The sequence below is a fragment of the Erpetoichthys calabaricus genome, chromosome 9 (genome assembly GCF_900747795.2).
Source record: "Erpetoichthys calabaricus chromosome 9, fErpCal1.3, whole genome shotgun sequence".
Classification (NCBI taxonomy): domain Eukaryota; kingdom Metazoa; phylum Chordata; class Cladistia; order Polypteriformes; family Polypteridae; genus Erpetoichthys; species Erpetoichthys calabaricus.
In genome coordinates, this window is record NC_041402.2 from 174,982,451 (window position 1) to 174,988,037 (window position 5,587).

General features: G+C 45.6%; 1 long non-coding RNA gene across 1 annotated transcript; it reads right to left on the minus strand.

The window, feature by feature from the left end:
* Positions 1-265: 265 nt before the first annotated feature.
* LOC127529158 (uncharacterized) lies at positions 266-2,082 on the minus strand. The gene is made up of 3 exons (XR_007935842.1): positions 1,566-2,082; positions 1,112-1,317; positions 266-481 (listed from the first exon to the last, which is right to left on the minus strand). It is a non-coding gene; the product is annotated as an uncharacterized LOC127529158 (long non-coding RNA).
* Between the last annotated feature and the right edge of the window lie 3,505 nt (positions 2,083-5,587).

Here is a 5,587-nt window from a genome sequence, read left to right on the forward strand (position 1 = left end):
GCCCATTTCCCAGGAAATCAGGATGCGACTTCTGAGGGGCTTTTAAGGTTTCAAACCTGCCTTAAAATGAATTCTGTAAAATGGACATGAATGGCGGGCACACCCAGATTATCATTTAAAACAAATCCACTGTTATATAAAACTCTTGAAGAAGTATCACTGAACGAAATGGCAGTAATTTTGTTTCTTTCAAAGTGTTAATGGCAGACCATCACCCCCGTTCACAACTTTTATTGCGATTTCCACCCAGGAGGCAGTGTTGGCACTTCATTCCCCTGCACCTCCATTGTAAATTACAGACTGCCAACCCTTCACAGGTACCTCTCCCTGCAGGGACAACCCTGGCGGGTTTGTGGCTCTCCCAGGCTGCGCCATCTAGGTTTCCAGCAGCACTTTGGGCACAGCTCGGTGTAATGGGGTCTCAGCACCAAAGCAGAGGCGGTCAGCACAGCGGCCACCAGCAACAAGCAGCCAAGCACACCTGCAAGAGGAGATGCAACAAGAGCAGAGGTCACATGATTCTGCTGACCACCTAAAGACCCTCACAAAATTAGGACTCTCCAGACAGCTGGCCATGCAGGGTGCTTGGTGGTACTGGCAATGGTGTGCATTACACACCCTGCAGAACACAGATGGAGGAACATAATAAGGAATCTGTTATCATCATTGAATATTTGGCTGCCACCTTTACCCAGGGTGACTTTCAAGGTCATCACATCATATGACTGTTCACTTGAATTGTTTTAACAACCTAAGACACAGGCAGGTTGGCATAACTGAACCAGCAGACTTAGAGAATAAAGTCCAGTGTCTTTGATTGACCTGGGGTGCTAAAATAGGAGACCATTGGGCTCTACTGTAAGACTGTCACCTAGAGCCAAGACAGACATAAAAATGTGGGGGACAATCTAAGAAGGCCCACTGCAGCAGTGACTGGCAAAACTCAGCCTGTTCTATATAGTGCCTTTCACAGTAAGTACCACCAAGCATAATGAAACACAAGGGGTCATAGTCAACAGCAGAAGAAGTATGTGAGTAGCATATAACAATGAAAGAGATAAAGTCATGTAGTCAACTTGGAGATCTTCTTCCTTCTTAGCCATGGTGGTACCTGTAATGATGGCCCAGTCTGGGGTCAGGTTGAGCGGGCGTTGTCTGAGAAAGCCATGGCGAGCCAGCTGATTGGGAGACGATGGCTGGAAAACGGAAGTAGGGCACATGGCACTGGTGTTGCTCACCACTACAAAGCAGCTGCGGTCCAGGTCAGCATTATCGAGGAACACATAGTGCCCCACATCAGTGAACACATGAGCAAACCTGTGGATGAGGACAACAAGAGGTGTCAATAAGCTCCACGAGATGTCCCCCTTAACAGGCCATGAGAAGCGGGTGCACCACCGGTCCCCAGTGCTTGGTGGTCTGACCCTGATGACAAGATGATCAAGATGACTACAGATACTGCTCATTTTCCGACTCTACCTCTCTTCTAAAAGTGACCGACTATAACCTGTTGCTGCCCAGAACTACAAGAATCTCTGTCCAAAAGCCACAACAAATCTCCTCACCAGAAAAGGTTGAAATGTGTCTCCAGGATCAGGTGGCCCAGCCTTCGGAATGAGCCAAAGTCCCAGCTGGGATTGCTGCTGAATAGATGGTCCTTCTCGTACACTGGGAAATGACTCAGAGTGCGATCTGGAAATGAGAGGCAAGGTCAGCCTGCTGCCTTACATTCTTCTACTTAAAGAAAGGAAGCCTGATCTGACAAACAGTTGTGTTTATCAAACTCTCGGCATTCTGAGGCTCAGTGAGTCCTCCCAGCCAAATCAGGTCAAGTGCCATGAAGAACCTGGGCCTTATCCCCATGAGTATTTCACATAGCATCTAGCAGGCTGTGGACTTGAAATGCACCAATCAGGGGCTCTCTTGAATGGCAGCTCCCTCCCCTTTTTGGTGAGTTTTCAAATGTATCTAAACAGAGCAGCGATGACAAAATGACTGAGGGCCAGCAGAGCGTGCACAGTTCCTAACCTCTACTGGTGACCATATGGCTATGACTGAATGAAGGCTATGACTGAAAATCACTGGAAAAGTCGTCTAATGTGACGACTATACTATTGTGCACTAAGCTACTAAAGGCTGACTTCATGTTTCTAGAAATGGAGCCCTAGGAGGTGAAGACACCTCCTCAATGTCACACAAGGATGACGTCAGTTGTTGTCGTTTAACATGCAGCCTTAGAATTTACAGCATGGCCCCCTTAACCAGAATGGAACCACTCTGCTTAAAAGTGCAAGAACAAGTCTATAATGGAATGATTGACTTTAGATTCCAGTTATTAGAGTCTTGGCAGGTGAAATGGATTTGATATTTCTGTTTGTATAATCCTGACAAGTGAAGTGACTTGCTCATGGTCTCACAAGGTGCCAGCAGTGGACATTGCAAATGAAGCAAATATGGTTTGGAGTCGAGCTCATTACCTAGTAGAGGGCCACAACTTACAGTGACACAATTGGGGTATATTTTAATATTAAATAAGTATTGGCAAGCTAAGTGACTTACTCATGGTCACACAAGGTGCCTGTAGTGTAAATGTAAAATAAAGCCAATATTGTCTTCAGTCGAGCCCATTGCCTAGTAGAGGGCCACAACTTACAGTGGCACAATGGGGTGTATTTTAACATTGAATACCGTATATATTCGTGGATAAGCTCTCCCACGGATAAGTCGGGACTTGATTTTACCGTATAATTTCTGGTGCTTTATAATGTCGGTTGTATAAGTCGAATGCGGAAAACTCACGCTATTGGTACAAGGGATTATGATATGCTAGCGCCCACCTGATAGAGTAACCACGGAGCACATGGCCTTTTTTTCTAAGTGGGTATGGCGGCGCATGCTCCTAACCTCTCTCTCTCTATTGTGCTCATGTGACCACAAGGTAATACCCAAACTATTCCAAAGCGACATTTGCACTGATTTGTGTTTTTTGTATCTCACACCCTCATACACCTTTAGTGTAAGAGCATCCTTTTTCTACAATTGAGCGTTCGATCAGAAGAGAATATGAAGCTGGTTTGAAATTAAACGTCGTTGAAGTAGAGAAAGAAATTGGTAACTGCGCTGCTGTGACAAAATTCAATCCGTCTGAGAAACTGGTGCGAGGTTAGAGGAGACAAGAAGATGAAAAAAAAATTAAGTGTCGCATATTTGAACGGACATATAAGTCGGGGTCTGATTTTATGATCGATTTTTCGACTTATACGTGAGTATATACGGTAGGTATTGGCAAGCTAAGTGACTTGCTCGTGGTCACACAAGGTGCCAGTAGTGCAAATTTAAAATGAAGCCAATATTGTCTTCAGTCGAGCCCATTGCCTAGTAGAGGGCCACATCTTACAGTGGCACAATGGAGTATATTTTAATTCTGAATGACTATTGGCAAGTGAAGTGACTTGTTCTGGGTCACACAAGGCACCAGTAGAGGACACTGAACCGGAAGTCAAATGGTTTACAGTCAAGCCCCTTATCCAGTACAGGGCAACAAGTGGTACAGTGGACTATATTTTAATACTGCGTGAGTATTGCTAAGCAAAGAGACTCACTCGGGGTCACTCAAAGATGAACCTATGGCATCTTTCAAGTCCAGTACTTAGCCACTAGAGGGCCACACAGTCAGCTACTGCAATTTGGCAGGACCCACAGTAGTATAATGGACTTGATATTTCTATTGCTAGAGCCTTGGCAGGTGAACTGACCCCCTCGATGTCACATAAAGTGTCGCTGGTGAACAATGAACCTGCAGCCATGTGGGTTACAATTCAAAACTTTAGCCACTAGGGTGCCGCACTATCAGGTATTGAAAGTTATAATATACAGTGTTATTATAAACTTTATAGTTATAGTTCTGCAGAACTCCTGGCAAGTTAAGTGACTCACTAAGGGGTCATGCATGAAGTCAGTGGGGAATCTGAGCCTGCAGCCTTATGGTTTACAGTCAAACACTTTAGCCGCTAAGGGAGTGCATTGTCTACTTTTTCAGCTTTGAATCTTCAATGATATAACTGACTATATAGTGTGAGAGGCAGCCCGGACACAGACAGATGGACATCATATTGTCTCCCAACACCCGTTTATTTACACTATTTAAAAGGTCCAGTACGCACAAACCCAGTGCCTCCAGCACCAATCCCCCAAAGTCCAGGCCTCTTCATCCAGTGCCTGCTTCCTTCAGGCCACCTCCACTCCTCTCCAACACAACTCTCGTCCACTTCCACCCGACTCCAGTCCTCTTGCGGAGGGAGGCGGCCCCTTTTATAAGCACCCGGATGTGCTCCAGGTGTGTCCCGGCAATCTCCTTCTGACACTCCCCAGTGTGGCGGAAGTGCCAGCTGCGTACCCGGAAGCACTCCGGGTGTCCCCACTCATCTTCCCCCCAGCACTTCCTGGTGTGGCGGAAGTGCTGGGGTCCAGGGTTCTCCAGGCATGGGGGCGCCCCCTGGTGGTGACCACGGGCCCCTACAGGGTTGAGCTTCCCAGCTCTGTACCCATGGCCCCTAAAGGAACCAGGGCGGTCGTCCCCTCATGGTCTGAAGGAGGTGTGAGTCCTCCTCCGGTCTTCCTGGGTGTCCCGGCTGGAAGCCACCCCCAGCCGCGTGCCACAATAGTCATAATACTGGAGCCCCGTCAGGTGAAGTTAGTCGCTCAGGGTCATCTATGGAATCAGTGGTGGAACTGACCCTGCAGCATTAAGGTCTTACAAACAAACACCACAGCCATTTTGGAAGCACACTGACTAGTAGCTTACATACTTCCATAGCATAATCGTCTTTATATTTCTAATACTGGAACCTTGAAGTGAAGATAGATAGATAGATAGATAGATAGATAGATAGATAGATAGATAGATAGATAGATAGATAGATAGATAGATAGATAGATAGATAGATAGATAGATAGATAGATAGATAGATAGATAGATAGATAGATAGATAGATAGATAGGTAATTTATTAATCCCAAGGGGAAATTCACATACTCCAGCATGAAGTGGCTTACTCAGAGTTACAGATGGAGTGAGTAGTGTAACATGTGCCTACAGTCTTATGGTTTACAGTTACACACCTTATCCATTAAGCAGAGGTGGTTTTAGGGGTGTGTGGGGCCTTGGGCTGGGGCCAGTGACATCAAACACTTTTACCGGTATGTGTGGACTGTACAAACATGCACACAAATTTAATACAAATAATGTTAACATACACCGGATTTTCTCATTACCGTGTTCAGTTTAATTTTTGCATGATAACATGCAGACTTTATTGAAAATAAAACAATATAATCTATTAAAAAAGTGCATGACAATACCACGACAGTGCGAAATGTGATGTGGTGTCAGGCAGAAATTAGCAGGGTCTCTTCTTGAAAAGTACCCAAATTGCAAGTATACTCTTAAGTCTCAATATGTGATAAGGGTTCCTCTTAGAAGCATCTCCAAATACTGGAGAATATAACTTGACAAATCCGCTCAAACAAGACCTGTGGACCTCAAAAGCAGGGCCCCCTTAGGCACGGGGCCTGGGGCAGTTGTCCCA